Source organism: Hemicordylus capensis, chromosome 3 (genome assembly GCF_027244095.1).
Source record: "Hemicordylus capensis ecotype Gifberg chromosome 3, rHemCap1.1.pri, whole genome shotgun sequence".
Lineage (NCBI taxonomy): Eukaryota > Metazoa > Chordata > Lepidosauria > Squamata > Cordylidae > Hemicordylus > Hemicordylus capensis.
The window spans coordinates 189,226,903-189,246,108 of record NC_069659.1 but is presented as its reverse complement, the minus strand read 5'-3'; the positions used below and the strand labels follow the sequence as shown (position 1 = coordinate 189,246,108).

The 19,206-nt window shown below is 48.9% G+C and overlaps 1 long non-coding RNA gene across 2 annotated transcripts; it reads right to left on the bottom strand.

Annotated features, from left to right (window-relative positions):
- Positions 1-309: 309 nt before the first annotated feature.
- On the bottom strand, positions 310-18,968 carry LOC128351106 (uncharacterized). Of its 2 annotated transcripts, none has more exons than XR_008319589.1 (11): positions 18,553-18,968; positions 4,651-4,866; positions 4,446-4,525; positions 4,156-4,272; positions 3,882-3,961; positions 3,007-3,422; positions 2,799-2,841; positions 2,586-2,693; positions 2,382-2,469; positions 1,946-2,018; positions 310-1,802 (listed from the first exon to the last, which is right to left on the bottom strand). It is a non-coding gene; the product is annotated as an uncharacterized LOC128351106 (long non-coding RNA). The 2 variants fall into 2 exon arrangements; XR_008319588.1 differs by lacking the exon at positions 18,553-18,968 and adding an exon at positions 6,941-7,815.
- Positions 18,969-19,206: the final 238 nt, after the last annotated feature.

Below are 19,206 nucleotides of genomic sequence, written 5' to 3'. Positions count from 1 at the left end.
CCAGCTCAATATTACAGCCTTAATGAGTGTTCAAACTGAATCCCTCGACAAAGCTTTCTTTTCAAAAACATTTCATTTCTCTTCTTTCCTCCATTGGGATGGAGTTTGGTGGTTTGGATAGCTTCTGTGGAGGAACAACTGCCTATCCCTCCTAACTCTTTGCTGCTGCCACCAAGTAGATGTTTTATATGGCTGGGTCCACTACAACAAACCTTTGTTCACAATTAACAACCCCCCAAATACTAAGTAGAGTGGAAAGGCTTATAGGCATGGAGAGGAGAGAAATCAACAAGCTTCAACTCTTTATAGAATAAAAAAGTTTACTTAAAAAGAAATCAGTTCCATTAAGACACAACTTTACACTAACCCTAAAAACAATTAACCCAAGAACATCCCAGGGAAAACAAAAGGCTGGAAAATGCTCACCCACTACCTGACCCTACACTGATCCCTGCACAGAGTTCTCTTTCTTTTCTCTCTTTTCCGCCTCCGGCTTGCTGGGCAGTCTCTGGTCCTGGTCTAGGCACAGGTTTGGGGCTCAGTGCAGCCCGTCCCATCTAGGATTTTCGCTCCTGTCTTCAGAGGGACTTTCCTGCCAATGTCTCCACTGCACACAGATTCTCCTGGCACAAACCTCATGGCCTAGACTGGGAGCCTTTGTATACACTAACAGATTTCTTCCCTTTTCCCCAGCACATGTGTGGTGTGCTTTACACCTGTTTGTTGGTAAAACCTCTTTTTAAACCAGTGATAACCTGATGCAAGCCAGCGAATATTGTTCCAAAAAAGACAGCTTGAGCATACACAGAGATTTTATAACTAGAACTTTCCAAGAGTTTGCTTCCTGAAGGCTGATTTTTCTCCTCTTCACATCTAGCAATAGCAATAGCACTTACATTTATATACCGCTCTATAGCTGGAGCTCTCTAAGCAGTTTACAATGATTTAGCATATTGCCCCTCAACATTCTGGGTACTCATTTTGCCGACCTCGGAAGGATGGAAGGCTGAGTCAACCTTGAGCCCCTGGTCAGGATCGAACTTGTAACCTTCTGGTTACAGAGTGGCAGTTTTTACCACTGCGCCACCAGGGGCTCATCTAGGCAAGGCAGTTCTATTTGCAGTCCTAAAGTGTGCTTTCCTCTTGTCATCTTAATGATTATGCAAATGCTCTAGTCAGTGGCTCTTCCTGGCATTTGCTGCAGTGTTTTAAGAAAAAATCGCTTAAACCCAGGATTTTGGTGCACCAGCTCTTCAGCCATGACACCAGTGACATCCTCTCCTTCTGGTCTGCTGCTGCAGCCCTTGGCCAGATCCCCGTTGACCAGACCACTCACAGACTTGCCCTCCTGGAGATCCTGGTTCTGCTCAGCCCGTTTGAAGGGGGCAAGAACCACATGGGGATCCGCTCCTGGGGTGAAGAAAACGGAGCACTTGGGGGTGACCTCGGCTGGCTGTTGCTGTCGAGGAGGAAGCATCTCTGGCTCCTGTTCATGCGCTTGGGGTGAAGGCACTTCTATATTCCTCTGGTGGGTGCTCTGGCTCTCACTGCTCTCTCTCTCTCCCCGCTTGAGCGGCTCCTCTTTTTTGCCAAGTTCAGCAACATATAGAGATGATCTCCTGCTAGACAGCGGTGTGCCTCCAGCTGGGCAAAACACTCCTCATCTTGTTGGCACATATGGAGCTCTTCTTCTGTTTTTTTTTTTGTTTTGGCCAGGGTTGCTATGGGCTTCGCGGTGGCTGTGGGATATTCCTGGACACCATTGTTCCTGGAGTCCTCTTATTTTTCCTTGAAGAAGTCCGCTGGTTGGAAAAGAAGAAGATGAGAAAGTGAATGAGAGCCCAGCTTGGTTTGGGAAAGGGGCAGAGGGCCCTGCCTGACCCCAAGGAAAGGAGGAGGCTTCAGGGCTGGAATTCCCAAAGTGTTAGAGAAAGGGCTTCCCCACCTGAATTGGGACATAAGGTCTGCCCGGAGTTCTCAGTCATCCCCGAATTCGAGAGCTCCCCAGAAGAGATCATCTGGTTGGGAATGAAGAAAAGAGTATTAATTACAGCACATCTTGACTTTGGAAAGGAGCAGAGGGCCCTGCCCACACCCAAGGAAAGGTGGTCGCTTCTGGACAGGGATTCCCAAGGGGAAGCGGCAGACACGGTTTCCCCAGCTGCAGTTTAGTCACAAGGCCTTCCCAGGGAGCGCCATGTTTCCCTGGGAGGTGGGATTGGGATGTCGGGGCCCTGGCTTTGGGGAGGGCTCTGGGGAGGGCCAGGAAGAGGGAGGGAGGGAGCTTCTAGGAGACCCATGGTGGGCCAAGAGGGGGTGCCACTGAGGCCCAGAAGAGGGAGGGGGCTCTGCCGGCCCCATTCCTTCAGGATGGACATCACCTTCACTGGACAAATGGCTGCCGTCGCCCTTGGCCGTCCTCTCCACCTGGTGAATGGTCAACGGGAGCAGAGGTTTGATTTGCTCCACCTGTAGAGAATGGGGAAAAGGAAGGCCCGTTGAAGCTTTTCTAGGTACCCTGGAACCTGGAGTAGGGGAGCTGTGGGGTGCCGGAGCAGTGCCAGGCCGGCATGGGGGAGACTTACCTTGAAGTGGAAGGGGGGCCCAATGGCGAGGTTGAGGAGGAACAGGCCAGCCCTCTCTGCTACCACCACCTCCTGCTCATTGTCACTGTAGATCTCCACGTCGATGGCCTGTAGGAGGAAACAGTCCCTCCAGATGAGAAGCTGCAGAGGACCTGGATGGGTTCCACCCAGTCTGCAAATGGACCCCAGAAGAACCCACCGCCAGATAATCACCTAAAAAGTGATGCTTCAAAAGGTCTCTGGAAAGTGATCAAGTCTGTGGAGGGTGGAAGTATGTAAACACCCTGGAATAAAAAGCTAATCTAAAGAAAACCCAGCAGCCCTAACCCGGCAGGGCAGGACAAGGGACCGCTTCTGCTGGGCCTGTGGGCCATCTCTCTCTCATTATTTGGAGGATGCCACTCTCTTCTCTCCCACTTACATTGGCCATCTGGATCAGGTGGGTCAGGGTGGGCTTTTCTTCCAGGAGGCCTTGTAGCATGATTTGCAGGGCCTTCTTGGAGGGCCAAAATGGGCTCTGAAGTGGAGAGAGAACCAGAGTGTGGCTGCTGCTGGCCTGAGGGGATTTTGCAGCCCCTCCTGGGGGACTCCCAGGAATCCTGCCTGTCCTCTTCCCTCATGGGGGCTCAAGGTGACTGTCTCCATGGGGACGGGATATGCAGGTCCCCCTACCGAAGAGGCACCGGCCCAGACAGTGTCTTTTCCTAGGTGGGGGGTTGTGGGGGCTCCATCAATACTTAGTTCCTTGTCTTTCTCCAACCATGTGGCTAATCCAGAAGAGGAAATCCAATATCACTTTTTTTTTCAGTCTTCTCTCCAAAGCGGGGCTTCATCCAACTGCCAAAAGAAAAGGGAGAAATATTAGAAAGCCAGCTGGGCTGGTGGGGATGTGGAAGAGAATCCCATCAAGAAACAGGTACAGGAGGAAAAAGGAATCACCCCAACCCCGGGCCCCGATCCAAGGCTCCCCCAGCACGCAAGGCAGGAGAAAGAAGCCAGATCTGGTGGAACTCAGGCCGTCTCTCCGGAGGTGGCAGGCCAACTCCTCCAAAGCCCTGGTGGGGGGTATGGCTGAAGGATGGGGAAAGCTTCTTGCTAGGCCTCCCCAGACCTTTCCCCGATGAATGAGGGTGTGGAGGACCACCAATAGGCTGCTCCCCCCTGCTTGCCCCTCCGGCTCCCCCTGCCTCCCCTCCACACCTGGACACTTCTCGGCCTCCCTGGAATTCTCGGGGGGGGGGTTCCTGCCACTTTCCAAACCACCACCACCCTTCCAGACCCAGCCCGCCCACATACCTCAAGGAGGTGATGGCCTCCGTACAGAGAGAGAGCAGCTGGTGGGGCACAGGGTCCTCCCAAATATTGTCCATCTCCTCCTGGGAAGGAACAGAGAGCAGGAGGGAGTCACCCCTGAGTCCCTGGGGGGCTTCCCTAGTCCTGCCCCAGATCTGCCCACCCCCTCTCTTGTCTGCATTTCACCCAGTTCCAAGGGTTGCCTCCACCCCGTTCAACCGCATCCAATCATCCACCCCCTCATCCGCCCCAGGTGTCCCTGCCCCAGATCACTCACCAGCATGTCCTGGGCTGCTAATCCCTTAGAGAAGGGGAAGCGCCGCTCCCCTCTCCGGGGGGCTCCCTGACACGCAAGGATGACAGCCATCAGGAATTCTATCCAGGCCCTCCTCTCCTGAAAAGGGCAAGCATGGGGCTTTTGAGTGGGGCAGGATTTCCCCTTCCCTTCTCTGGAATGGACCAGGCAGGCCCCCTTTTAGGAGAGAATGCCATCCAGCTGTTTTTCAGCACCCTGGACAAGGGTCTGGGCTTCCCAAGGGGGCCGTTCGGGGGAGGGTGGTTCCGTACCTTCACTCCTCCTTCCTTCAGCATTCTGGACCGTTTCACCATCTGGAGCCTGGCAGTAATCATGGGGCAGGCTGTGAAAGCTAGCGGAGAGGTGGAGAAGCCAGAAGCATGAGCGGGCTGTCTTTACAGCTGGGCCACCCCCTCCCCTTCTGCCCCACTTCCCTGGCCCCCCAGTCCCCTGTGAAATGGGGCACCTCCTCCTCACCTCCAGCATCCTGTGCAAGTGGCTCTGATGGCCCTGGCTTGCTGCTCTCCTCAGCTGGCAGCAGCGAGGGAGGCAGCGGGGGCCACCCGGTTCCTCCGCCCACAGATGCACCATCATGGGCCGGCAGCTGGCCTGGAGGCTGTGGGCTCCCCTGGGGCATCCAGGGGGGCCACTCTGCTGGTCCTCCTGGCCAGGGAGGCTCGGATCCTGCCCAGCCTAGAAGAGAAGAGGGAGATGGTGAGAACGAGGCCCTTGGGCAGAAATCTTGGGGGCAGAGAGGGAGCCCGGGGGGCGGGGAACCCCTGCAGAGCAGCCAGGGAGATGTTACCAGCTACGCTGATTCTGCCTGGCTGCCAGGTGCCTCCCTGATTGCAGCTGCATCTCCAGGCTTGGAGATTGCACTTTGAATATGATCAGGAGCTTCACAGCAATGTGAGCTCTCAGTTTCCAGTACACTTGGGGAACAGGTCACTTAGTTGGCAATGGGCTCGTCGCCCCTAGATTTCTCTGCAAACAAAGCAAATTGGAACGGGGATCAAGATGTCATCCACAACAGGTGAAGGTGAACGCTTGCCCCGCTCTTGTACCCCTATCTATCTCTTCCTGAAATCTAAGTTGCCCCCGTCTCTCAAGCCTCTTTCTCTTGCCCACCTGAGAACTTACACAATTAGACCTTAAGCTAAAATGTCTCATTGCAATTGGTTTATTTAGAAACAGACTTTATTGCTCTTTGCTTTAGAAACACCTCGGCGTAGTTAATTTGCAGTCACCTATTTTTATTGCTTTAACCACAGAATTCTCTCCCTGTATCCCCCGCCCTCAAATAAATAAATTCTTCTTTTAATTTTGAGACGATATCCTGTCTCAATCCAGTCACTTCTCGAGCCCAAACGTTTGCACACATTAGAGCTGGTGGCACTGACCCTCTTAAGAGCTCATTCCCCCACAAAGCCCGAACGTTGGGGTGCTTACCAAACCCCACTGGGCCAGTTCCAATTACAGAGGCTAAACACCGGCTTGCACTCTTCAGTCCCCAAATCTCCACTCGAATTCCGGACTCCTTGGTCAGGAATCCAGTGGGCAGCTGGCTGCCTGCTTGGGCACAGCCCCTTTGGGCCTCCTGGGCACAGCTCTGGGAAACCCATCTCCACAAGGACATCTCAGGGCTGTGGGAGGGACAGAAATGAGCTCTCCAAACCCATTCGGGTGAGGGGTGGAGACCCTTCCTTCCAAGGACAGGCTTAACTCCTCCAGGGCTCTTGAGCTGAGTAGAGACTCAGGAAGGGGGTGGGTGCTAGAGCAGAGGGCTCCTTGCCCTTAAACACCAGGAGGGGTCCTGGTGGGGCCCAATATTTGAAGCTGGCTACACTGAGATCAGACCCCTTTGGGATCTACCCCTGCTGCTTAATCCCCCAACGGCATTTGCTTCTCTGCTGCTGCCTCCCAACTCCCGGTCCGATGCAGAGGAAAGAAGTCCTTCGGTTGCATCGGAACTATAAGGAATGAGGTGGTATACTAACCACTGCGCCCCTCTGGGCTTCTCCCTATCGCTATTCTTTCCTCAATCCAAAAACCTGTTTCTCTGAAGCCTTCTTCACCAAGCTCAAACAACCTCTTTGGAAGTTACCTGGTTAACCTTGGTGATGTTTTTGAGTAATAATATTGCCTTAATCAACTCTTTTTCCAATGTAGCCCTAAACCCTTCAATAAACCAATTGAATTTGTGAACCTCGAGCTACTCTCTGTCAGTTCATTTCCCCAGGTTCAGAGCTTTCCACAAATTTATTCTGACATGGGACTGCTCCACTCTAGTTTGCTAATTTTCCCCTACACAAGCCTGAATGCATTTAAGGCTGTTTCGCCCATCACCCCAGAGCAGTTCCATTAACAGAATTTTTTCCTAAACAATCTTTAAAATGTTGTGATTTTAAAATTTGCTTTTATTGACTGTTATTATTGCTTTCAGTTGTGCACACTGCTTTGAAACAACAACAACAAAAATATATATTTATATACCACTTTTCAACAAAAGATTCCAAAGCAATTCACATAGAGGAATAATAAATAAATAAGATGGCTCCCTGACCCCAAAGGGCTCATGGTCTAAAAAGAAACCATAAGATAGACACTAGCAACAGTCATTGAAGGTACTGTGCTGGGGATGGATAGAGCCAGTTACTCTCCCCCTGCTAAATAAAGTGAATCACCATGTTAAAAAGGTGCCTCCTTGCCCAGTATTACATGGTGGTTTAGAAATGAAAAGGAAAGGAAGAATTAAAGCAAGACTTACATAATCAACAGAATCATCGTTCTTCTCCGAAGGATTTCAACCACACCTAACACTAACACTGAACCTAACTAAATCTAACTCAAACAGAACAGCAAAAACCAAAACACCCCAAACAAAACCAAGACTAACCCCAACCACTCTCAGTCCCTCCCTCTCCAATGAATACTTTGAAACCCAACCCTGACTTAACTAACTAAATCTAACTCAACTTGAAAAGCAAAAAAACAAAAAACTACCAGAAACTAACCCCAGCCTCAACCGCCTCCCCATCCCTATCCCAAACAACAAATCCCCACCTCAAACCGCTACGATAATCTCCCTCTACTTTCTACTCAGTCTCTCTTTCTTCCTCTCTCTTAATCACTCTCACAGTCTCCCTCAATCTCGCTCTAAAGGTCTTTTGCTCTCTCAGCCTCTCTCTCAGACACCCGCTCTCTTCCACTCTCATATTCATTCAAGGGAGCCAGTGATGATTCCTTCCACAGGACCCCGTAGTGACTGGTGATGTCACAAAGGGGACACATTACCAGCCAAATGCCAACTCAACAGCTGCTGGTCCTCTGGATTCAAGGACCCTCCTTGGAACTTCGGAGCCCCTGCTGTTCTTCCGGGGATCTCTCCCTTTCCGGTCACATCCCTGTTCCCCTGAGAGACCTCCGCCTTCCCCACCATGGCTGGATGGGCATCATCCCAAATCTCTCCTGGGACACCCTTCCCATCTCCAGAACTCCCTTCTTTGCTGCTGTGAACTCCACAGGACCCAAGGAGGAGTCCTCCTTTTCTGGACCCCAAATACAACGGCCTCCTTCCTAGAGCTGTGTCTCTTCCAAAGAGGACTCCATGTACAAGGGGGTCTGCCTTCACCATCCAGAGCGACAAGTCACCCGCTGTGATGCTTCCTGAAAAACACGTCCTCCGGCATTTCGGGGATGAAAAGGGGGTCTTCTTCTGAATGTGTTTCTAGTCCTCCCCTCCTGAAGGGGCACTGCTTGTCCAGAATCCAACCACAAGGCTACCAATCCAACCACAAGGCTACCAAGCGCCAGCCTAACTAGCTCCTGAAGGGGCCGTGCAGCCCCTTCACGAGCTAAGACTGGTACTGTGTTCGCAACGCAGCCCAGAAGTGGCTCTTCCCTGCAGGGAAGAGCCGCTCCTGGGCTGCACTGCGAGCACAGCACCAGCCTTCATCTAACTGCCGAAGGGGCCGCACGGCCCCTTCAGCAGTTAAACTGCTGCAGCGATCCCGAACGGAGCCTCAAGGCTCCTTTCAGGAGCCAGACCACGCCCCCGCATCGGACATCAGATGCGGGGCCGTGGCTATCCCCTGCATCTGATGTCAGACACAGGGAGTGGGGCTATCGGGGTGTCCGCAGCGGCCGCACACGGGCCGCCGGCGGGCTAGCTATGCCCCTGCTTGGGCCCCCAGATGTTGTTGGACTACAGCTCTCAGAATCCCCATCCACAAAGACCATGTCTGGGGATTCTGGGAGTTGTAGTCCAACAACATCTGGGGGGCCAAGGTTAAGAAACCCTGCTCTAGGTGTCTCGGACTGCATTCCTGGTCCTGGAAAGAACGATAATTCTGAGAAGGAAGAGGGCATGATAAATCTGTTGCTAATTAAGTATTTCTGTATTTATCGAAAGAGGTTTATTAAATCTCTTTCTCTAAAGGTCAGCAGTAGGTTGGGAAGAAAGGGGAGCAATATTGAAACCGGTTTGGTTTTCACTTGTCACATCTGCTATTTCATCTGTGCGTAATAAAGTGTTCTTGAAGGGAGAATTGTTTGATAGCAATACTGACCATGGACTGCCGTTGTAAACTGTTCTCCTTGGGCCACAACCCGGCTTCCCACATCTTCCACAGTTTGGGCATTAGTAGCCATGTTTTACATCCAGATAAGATATGTGACACACTGCAGTCCGCACACTCGAAAAGCATGCTACAAATGCTGAGTATGTCGTGCATTGCAAATCATTCTTTTTTTGCTTTCCGACTATTGTGAGCTGCCTCCCAAGAAGACTCCTGTTGGATCAAACCCAAGACCCATCTAGTCCCGCATCCTGTTTCCCACAGTGGCCCACCAGATGCGTCTTGGAAGCTGACAGGCAAGAGCTGAGGGCATTTCCTCTCTCCTACAACTGGTATTGAGAGGCATCCTGCCTCTGAGGCTGAAGGTGGCCCATAGCCACCAGACTAGTAGCCATTGATAGACCTGCTGCCCTCCATGAATTTGTCCAAGTCCCTTTTATAGCCATCCAGGCTGTTGGCTGTCACCACATCCAGTTGCTGAGAGTTCCATAGATTAATTATGTGGGAAAGTGCTTCCTTTTGTCGGTCCTCAATTTCCCAGCCTTCACTTTCATGGGATGACCCCTCGTTCTAGTGTTGTGAGAGAGGGAGAAACATTTCTCTCTGTCCACTCTCGTCTCTACTCCATGCATAATTATATACAACTCTATCATGTCTCCCCACAGTTGCCACTTTTCCAAGCTAATCAGCCCCAGATGCTGTGGCCTAGCCTCATAAGGAAGGTGCTTCAGACCCCAATCATCTGGGCTGCCCTGTTCTGCACCTTTTCTAGTTCTACAATGTCCTTCTTAAGATAGGGTGAACAAACCCATCACAACCCCAAGATCCCTCTCCTGGGCAGTCACTGACAGCTCAGACCCCATCAGCGTATATGAAATGGGGGGTGGGTGGGTTGCCCCAATATGCATCACTTTACAATTGCTTACATTAACTGCATCTGCCATTTTGTCATCCACTCACTCCCCCAGTTTAAGAGATCCTTTTGGAGTTCCTCACAATCTGCTTTGACTTCCATTACCCTAAATAGTTTTGTGTTCTCTGCCAATTGGGCCACTTTGCTGCTTAGCCCAATTTCGACATCATTTATCAACAAGTTAAAGAGCACTGGTCCCAGCGCGATCCCTAGGGGACCCCACTTCTTTCTTCCCTCCCTTGAGAGAATTGAACATTTATACCTCCCCACAGTTTCCTGTCCTTCGACCAGTGACCAAACCACAGATGAACCTGTCCCCTTATCCCATGACTGTTGAGTTTACTCAAGAGCCTTTGGCAGGGAACTTTGTCAGAAGCATTTTGGAAGCCCAATTATACTTTGTCAACAGGATCACCTTGATCCACATGCCTGTTGACTAGGGTTGCATATGCTGGCTTTCAAAATCCGGGTGCCTAATTTGCCTCTTATGTAAATTGGCTTGAAAATAATTTCTGAGCAGAAGAGTGAGTGCAGGTTTTGCTCAATAACCCCACTTCTACAAGGGTTAGAACTTAGCTTTTTCCTTTTCCTTTTTAAATGAAAGCTGAAATCCAGGCAAATCCAGGTGGGCTAAGCAATCTGGGTGAGACGCTTAATGTCCAGAGGGAATCCCAGAATTCTGGGGGGCATGGCAACTTGACACTCTCAGCAGAACATAAGAACAGCCCTGCTGGATCAGGCCTGAGGAAGCATCTCTAGACCAACACCCTGTTCCCCACAGTGGCCCACCAGATGCCTCTGGGCATGCCATCTCTCTGGCTCTTGGTCCCCTACCACTGGGATTCAGAGGCATCATGTGGATGTTGTGTAAAAACCTGCTGGTTTTAAAAAGCGGCACTGAGTCTACTTATAAATAAAGGTGCCCAGTACAAGGTACAACATGTCACAGCTCAGATCCGGAGGTGGAATGAAGTGAAAGAGTTCTCGCACTTGACAGAGGATTGGTAACTACTAAGTAAAGGGGGTCATCGGGTCGATTTTGACTCCTGGTGCCCACAGAGCCCTGTGGTTGTCTTTGGTAGAATACAGGAGGGGTTGACCATTGCCTCCTCCTGAGTCTGAGTCTGAGATGATGATGCCTTTCAGCATTTTCCTAGATCACTGCTTCCTGATCTAGTACCAGTGGGGATTTGAACCTACAACCTTCCGCTTGTTAGTCAAGCATTTCCCTGCTGCACCACTTAAGCTGACATGGCTACTACTACCAATATTTACATGCTGCTTTTCAGCAAGAGCTTCCCAAGCAGTCGATATAGATATGAACCAAGAAAGAAGATGGATCCCTGTCCCCAAAGGGCTCACACTCTAGGAATGGGCCTTGGTTTTCCCTGGGAGCTTGTGTCACCCCTGCAACAGTTACTGGAGGGTTGCGGTGCTTAGCAAAGAGGGCCATCCATGCTCTCTGCCCGCCAGCACTAGCTGGCTATCCAAACCATGCATCCCCACTCGCCGCCTTTTGATTCACAACGAGCCTTCCCGTCCCCCTGAAATCCAACACCCCTTTTGCACTGGTTTGTCTGAACATTTGTATCCTGCTCTTCCTCCCACAAGCCCAGAATGCTTTACATGTTGGAGGGGAGTTCCAGTGCACCGACCTTCTGCACCAACTATCCAAATGACTACTGGGGGCATTGGGAGCTGAGGTAGCGAGTGAAGACCTCCTTACCAGTCCCGGCTTTGCCTTTGCTCTATGACCCCTGCCTTGACTCCTCAGGTACTTCCTGCAGAGAGTCTGCCCTCTTCTTTTCCTCTTAGAGAGTAGATGGAAACATCTCTCTCCCCCTACCTATTCATTTTGTAGCTGATAGTCAGGATAGGTCCTTCCTATCTCAATTGTAAGGTCAAGGCAAAGTGTGCCGTCAAGTTGGTGTCGACTCCTGGCATCCACAGAGCCTTGGGTAGAATACAGGAGAGTTGACTTGGGTAGAATACAGGAGAGGTTGACCATTGCCTCCACCCGCACAATATGAGATGATGCCTTTCAGCATCTTCCTAGTTTGCTGCTGCCCGACATAGGTGTTTCCCATAGTCTGGGAAACAGACCAGCGGAGATTCGAACCAGCAACCTCTGACTTGGTAGTCCAGTCATTTCCCCGCTGCGCCATTCTGTACTTAACCAATAAACCTATTAAGTTTAGATTGTACAACAATCTCCATGCGTGTTCTTCAAATAACGGCAACAATGAAACTCTGCACTCGACTCTGTAACTGGAGTGGGTAGCTGCTTCTTTTTGGGTGCTTTGCGCAAGAATGACAAACCCCAACAGTACATGGTGAGGTTTATAACTTTATTGTAAATGTTTCTTTGTTTCTCAACAGAAACAGCTCTGCTCTTTTCACACGAGCAGCAGAGGCATGATTGTGTGGGTGGCGATGTCTGGTTCTGATGAGGGATTCTGCCCCCATCCAACCTCCTCAGTTCTGGACCTGAGCAGATGAGGGAGGGCCATACCTCAGTGGCAGAACATCTGCTTGGCATGGAGGAGGCCCCAGGTTGACTCACTGGCAGCATCTCCAGGTAGGCCTGGGAGCAGCCCGGCCACAAACCCTGGAGGAGCTGCTGCCAGTCAGTGCAAGCAATGCTGAGCAAGATGGCCCGGTCTGTCCTCCTAACCTATTGAGGATCGTGAGGATACACACACACACACACACTGATCACCTCATCACTTTTGCTTCCACATCTACGTCACAGGTACTCCCTAAACCATCCAATACCCGTTATCAGTGGCAATCCGTTCATCCATTCAAATACCATTTTCGAATTAACTTTTTTGAAAATGTTAATTCGAAAATTACCATTTTTCGAATGTGTGTGATGCAAAAGGCACCCTGCATCTCCCAATCTGCTCTTTGTCTTCTGTGCAAGTAAAAGAAAGGCAGTTTGATCTCCTCTCTTACATTATCCTTAGGTGGGACCTGACCCTAAGTGTTGCCAGCTGGAGTTTGGCAATACTGGACTCTGCAGAAAGCAGCTTTGTATGCTAAACATTTCTAGGTAAAAGCTGGGAGAGGCCTCTCCCTAAGGCTGTTGAGAGGGTTCATAGTTCACAGTCTGCCAAGCAGGGTCTGCCTTGGTTTGCATTTGGATGGGAGACCACATGTGAGTGCTGAAACCTATTTCCCTTCAGGGATAGGAGCATTGCTCAGTGGAAGAGCACCTGCTTGAAGGTCCCAGGTTCACTTCCTGGCAGAATCTTCAGGGAGGGCTGGGGGAGACTCCTGCTTGAAACCATGGAGAGCTGCTGTCGGTCAGTGTAGACAACACTGATCTAGTTGGAGCAAGGGCCTGACTCAGTATAAGGTAGCTTCCTACGTTCCTAACATTGCCCATGGAAATTGTCCATGAAGATGGAATAAATCACCTTGTGGATGTTTCCCTGCCCACAAGGAAATTTAAGTGCATGGGAAACTGCCCCTAATACTGAGTCAGACTAGTGGCCCATCTGGGTCAGGATTGTCAACTTCAGCTAAAAGTGGATTTCCAAACGGAGGTTGTTTACAGTCTGGTTACCTGGAAACGCTAGATGCTGGGCATCAAACCTGGGGACCTTTTGCCCACAAAACATGAACTTCGAGGCCTTTCCCAGCATCTATCTGGAAACGTTAAGCATGCAAAGCTGCTGTCTGCAGAGTCCAGTAGTCCATACAGTTCAGTACTGACAACTCTGACTGGCAGCCACGCTCTTGGGTCTTAGGAAGGGCAGGATCTTCCCCAGCACTGCTACCTAAGCACCTTTTAATTGGAGAGGCCTGGATGGAATCCGAAAGGCCATGCTTGCTCCCTCCCTGCTGAGCTGTGCCCCCCCCCCCTTTGCTTGCTGTGTAGAAACATTTCACGTATTCATCTCTTTTTCCTGAATGCCAGTCACTTCTCTCTCAGCCTAACCTACTTCACAGGGTTGTTGTGATGAGAAACATAAGTATGTAGTACACTGCTCTGGGCTCCTTGGAGGAAGAGCGGGATATAAAATGTAATAGATAGATAGATAGATAGTATTCTACGTTTCCAGGGCATGTTCAAGGGGTCTCTCGATAAAAACACACAAGCGAAAAGACACTAAGCATGGGGTTCTCAACATGGGGCCCCCAGACTTTGGTGGGAGGAGAGCTGGTCTTGTGGTGGCAGACAGGAACTGCCCATATGCTAAGCAGGGTCTGCCCTGGTTTGCATTTGAATGGGAGACTGCATGGGTGAACACTGTGAGATCTGGATGGGGACGCTCATGAAGGAACAGAAAGGGCACCCAACACGTCATGCCTTCACTTAGAAGGCATTTCCTGGACTTTGTCAGCACATTTTCATATTTGATTTCTCCAAAACGATCCGAATGAGCCCTCTCACACACATATTGCGTTATTATTTCTAGAACTCCATCAAGGCCCATTGCACTTCACAGAGCAGCATGAGCAGCGTAGAGAGATCCCTGCCCTGAGGAGCTTGGAATTCCAATTCTGATGTAGAAATGCTTGCTTGAATCCAAGAGGTTGCAGCAGTTAGTTGATGGCTTAGGGCCCCTCCAGAACTCCTTGTCCTTCACCATGGGTGGAAATAATGCCCAATAATGTAAAGCATGGCAAAGTGAGAGAGAAATGGTAAAGTGAATCGATTTGATCACTGCTCTGGATTCAGATATGGGTTTTCCTTGGTGCAGAGTTTTGATTTCATGTATGATATGTTGTTATTGCTTTTGCTGTTGTTGCTATATTGCTAACCATGGACCTGGCACTGCTGAGCGGCAGACAGAAATTCAACAGGTTCTTGTTTTTCCTTGCATTAAAAACCCAGTTATGGGAGAGCCTGTTAACCGGGCAAAGAGGCACCTTTTGAATGTGGTGATTCTCTTTATGTAGCGTGGGGGGGGGGGGGGAGTAACTGACCCTCTCCACCCCCAGCACAGCTTCCCTCCAGTGGCTGTTGTGGGTATCTGCCTTAAGTTTCTTTTTGGATTGTGAGCCCTTTGGGGACAGGGAGACATCTTATTTATTTATCACTTCTCTATGTCAACCGCTTTGGAAACTTTTGTTGAAAAGCAGTATATAAGTATTTGGTTGTGGCTTTTGGGGTGTTTAATTTGATCTAAAGTAATAATATTAGAAGTTGCCCAATTGGCCCAATAGAAAGGTTTCTGCCCAATCTTCAAATCCGGGTTCTTCCATAATGTAAGCTTTGCATGCTGAAAAGGATCAAAACCATACTTAAGGCCTAAACTCTTCCACATACGTCTAGCTGCCTGAACTGCTGGTAGTTTACTAGAAGAGCGAATAAATAATGAACCCAATACCTGATAAGCAGATAGTGGAGCTAAATAGTAACTCTCCAGTTGTGCCCATGGGGTATCCAAAATTTGGGGCTCAGCTTTCCATCTCAATGTTGAAGATAGAATAAAAGCCCAGTGATAAGCTTGGAAGTGGGGAAAATTAAAACCACCCTCTTCCACCGGCAAAAGGTGTGCAGTTTGGAAGTGCTTCTGGATCCACACCTTTCCCTGGTTCCCCAGGTTGAGGCAGTGGCCAGAAGCGCTTTCTATCAGCTTCGGTTGATACCCCAGCTGTGTCCATTCCTTGAGGTTCATGATCTCAAAACAGTAGTACACTTGTTGGTAACCTCCAGACTTGATTACTGTAATGCTCTCTATGTGGGGCTGCCTTTGTACGTAGTCCGTAAACTGCAATTAGTACAAAATGCGGCAGCCAGGTTGGTCTCCAGGTCATCTCGAAGAGAGCATATTGCTCCTATATTGCAGGAGTTGCACTGGCTGCCGATAAGTTTCCGGGCAAAATACAAAGTGCTGGTTATAACCTATAAAGCCCTAAACAGCTTAGGCCCACGGTACTTAAGAGAGCATCTTCTTCTGCATGATCCCCATCGTCCACTGCGTACATCAAGGGAGGCTCGTCTGTGGCCACCTTCATGTCGTCTTGTGGCCACCCAGTGACAGGCCTTCTCTGTTGTCGCCCTGAGACTTTGGAACGTGCTTCCCGTGGGAATAAGAGTCTCCCCATCTCTAGCAGCTTTTTAAAAGTCTCTAAAGACTTATCTTTTTACCCAGGCCTTTTAGCTTTTTAACTTTTTAACTTCTGGATTATTTATTGATTGTTTTAAGCTGTTTTTAATATTTAATTGATTTTAATGTTTTGTTTTTATTTGTTGTGAACAGCCCTGAGACCTTGGGGTAGGGTGATATAAAAACGCACCAAATAAATAATAATTGGAGCTTGCCAAGTGAGAATCTCAGTGGATGACCTTCCCATATAAACCTGTTAATTATCTTGTAAACTTGTTTAAAATAAGATAAAGGTATAAAAACTGGGAGGCCTCTTAAGATATACATGAGTTTTGGTGTTATATTCATCTTAAGCGCATTTATCTTTCCCCAAATACTCAAAGGTATCACGGACCATCGATCTAAATCATTTTTCATCTGACTCAAAAATTTAGAGAAATTTAAATTTACCAAATAAGAAAGATCATTTTGAATCACCGTACCTAAATACTCAAGAGAGTTGTTGTTGCTGCTGCTGTGTCACTGTTGAATATGTCTTAGGAACATAGGAACATAGGAAACTGCCATATACTGAGTCAGACCATTGGTCCATCTAGCTCAGTATTGTCTTCACAGACTGGCAGCGGCTTCTCCAAGGTTGCAGGCAGGAATCTCTCTCAGCCCTATCTTGGAGAAGCCAGGGAGGGAACTTGAAACCTTCTGCTCTTCCCAGAGCAGCTCCATCCCCTGAGGGGAATATCTTGCAGTGCTCACACATCAAGTCTCCAATTCATATGCAACCAGGGCAGACCCTTCTTAGCTAAGGGGACATGTCATGCTTGCTACCACAAGACCAGCTCTCCTTCCCATACTTGAGTTTCTCCTCACAACAACCCTGTGAAGTAGGTAATTATCTAAATTCTCCCTTTCATATGCAACCAGGGCAGACCCTGCTTAGCTATGGGGACAAGTCATACTTGTTACCACAAGACCAGCAATCCTCTTCAACACGTCTTCCTGTCCTACCAAGGACGTCTTCCTGTCCAAGACGTCTTCCTGTCCAAGACGTCTCCAAGGACGTCTTCCTGTCCTACCGCAGTTGTTTGGTATCTAATTCCAGGTAACAGATCTGCTGCTAAAGTGCAGGAAAGCAGGGCTTAAACTGCTCATGATCATTGGCGGTAGCAGCTGTGGTCTCCACCTTGTAAGGTAAGTTTTCTCCTTAGCTGACTGGTGATGTTCAAAACTTCAGCTGAAATGTCGCCATCTCATCCGAAACAAGCGATTAGTCTCCATCTCTGAATGGCTGCAAGGTTACTTCTTAAGTCTTATGGGTGATACTTTGAGTGATCGTAAAGCTTTTCACTAGCCGAGGCTCAATATGCAAAGCTAAGCACAGGTCATTCAGGACAGCCACCTCCCCAGCCCATCGGCCTTTTCTGGATCAGGATGCTACTCATAGGAACATAGGAAGCTGCCTTCTACTGAGTCAGACCACTGGTCCATCTGGCTCAGTATTGTCCATGCAGACTGGCAGCGGCCTCTTCAAAGTTGCAGGCAGGAATCTTTCCCAGCCCTACCTTGGAGATGCTGCCAGGGAGGGAACTTGGGTCCTTCTGCACACAAGCAGGCAGGTGCTCTTCCCAGAGCGGCTCCATCCCCTGAGGGGAATATCGCACCATTCTCACTCTCAGCCTGCAGATCGGCCTTCCTCATTGGCCTGCCAAGCATGCCTCACTGCTACGAGAAGATGGCTACACTGAAACCATACCCCTTTGGGATCTACCCCTACTGCTTAACCCCCCAATGGCATTTGCTTCTCTACCGCTGCCTCCCAATTCCCCATCCAGTCCAGAGGAAAGAGGTCCTTTGGCTGCATCAGAGTCATAAGGAGTGAGGTGGTATACTAACCACTGCGCCCCTCTGGGCTTCTCCCTATCGCTATTCTTTCTTCAATCCAAAAACCTGTTTCTCTGAAGCCTTCTTCCTCTAGCCAGCCTGGAGTTCATTGAATTCAGACACCAAGCTCAAACAACCTCTTTGGAAGTTACCTGGTTAACCTTGGTGACGTTTTTGAGTAATAATATTGCCTTAATCAACTCATTTTCCACTGTTGCCCTAAACCCTTCAATAAACCAATTGTATTTGTGAACCTCAAGCGACTCTCTGTCAGTTCATTTCCCCGGGTTCAGAACTTTGCACCAATTTATTCTCACGTGGGGCTGCTCCACTCTAGTTCACTTATCCCCCGCCAAACAAGCCCTAAACGCCAATGCCCATTGCCCCAGAGCAGTTCCATTAACAGAATGTTTTTCTAAATCATTTTTAAAATTTTATGATTGGTTGGTCTTTTATTCTCTTTTATTTTGGCTCTTTTATTCCAGGGTATTGACTGTTATTATGGCTTTCAGTTGTGCACACTGCCTTGAGATAACAACAAAAAATATTTGTATACATTTATATCAATGTTTTTCTAAACCATCTTTAAAATTTTTTATAATTGGTTGGATTGTTTTTATTGACTCTTGTGCACACTGCCTTGATACAACAACAACAACAACAACAACCATTTATATACTGCTTTTCATCAATAATTCCCTAGTGGTTTACATCAAATAAATAAGATGGCTCCCTGTCTCCAAAGGGTTCACACTCAAAAATGAAACATAAGACAGACACCACCAACAGCAAAATACAGTGCTGGTGGTGGATAGGTCCAGTTACTCTCCCCCTGCTAAATAAAGAGAATCATCACGTTAAAAAGGTGCCTCTTTGTCCAGTAAGCAAGGGTATTATTAGATGGTTTAGAAATGAAAAGGAAAGGAAGAATTAAAGCAAGACTTACATAATCAGCAGGATGGTCGTTCTCCGATGAAGAATTTCAGCCTAACCTAACACCTAACACTAACACTGAACCTAACTAAATCTAATTCAAACAGAACAGCAAAAACCAAAACTCCCCGAACTAAACCAAGACTAACCCCCAACCCCTCCCTCTCCAATGAATACTATGAAACCCAACCCTGACCCAACTAACTAAATCTAACTCAACTAGAAAAGCAAAAAACTAAAAACTACTAGAAACTAAAGCGAACCCCAACCCCAACCGCCTCCCTATCCCAAACAAATCCCCTCTTCAGTTCGCTCCGATATTATCTCTCTACTCTTTACTCAATCTCTCTTTTTCTCTCTCAATCACTCTCACAATCTCGCTCAATCTTGCTCTAAAGGACTTTTGCTCTCTCAGCTTCTCTCTGACACCCGCTCTCTTCCACTCTCACATTAATTCAAGGGAGCCAGCGATGATTCCCTCCACAGGACACCATAGCAACAGGTGACATCACAAAGGGGGACGCATCATCAGCTAACTGCCAACTCAACAGTCCCTGGTCCTCTGGGTCTAGACCCAGTGTGGTGTAGTGGTTAGAGTGTTGCACTAAGACCGGGGAGATCAGAGTTAAGATCCCCTCAGAAACTTAGAGGATTAACCGAAATTGAA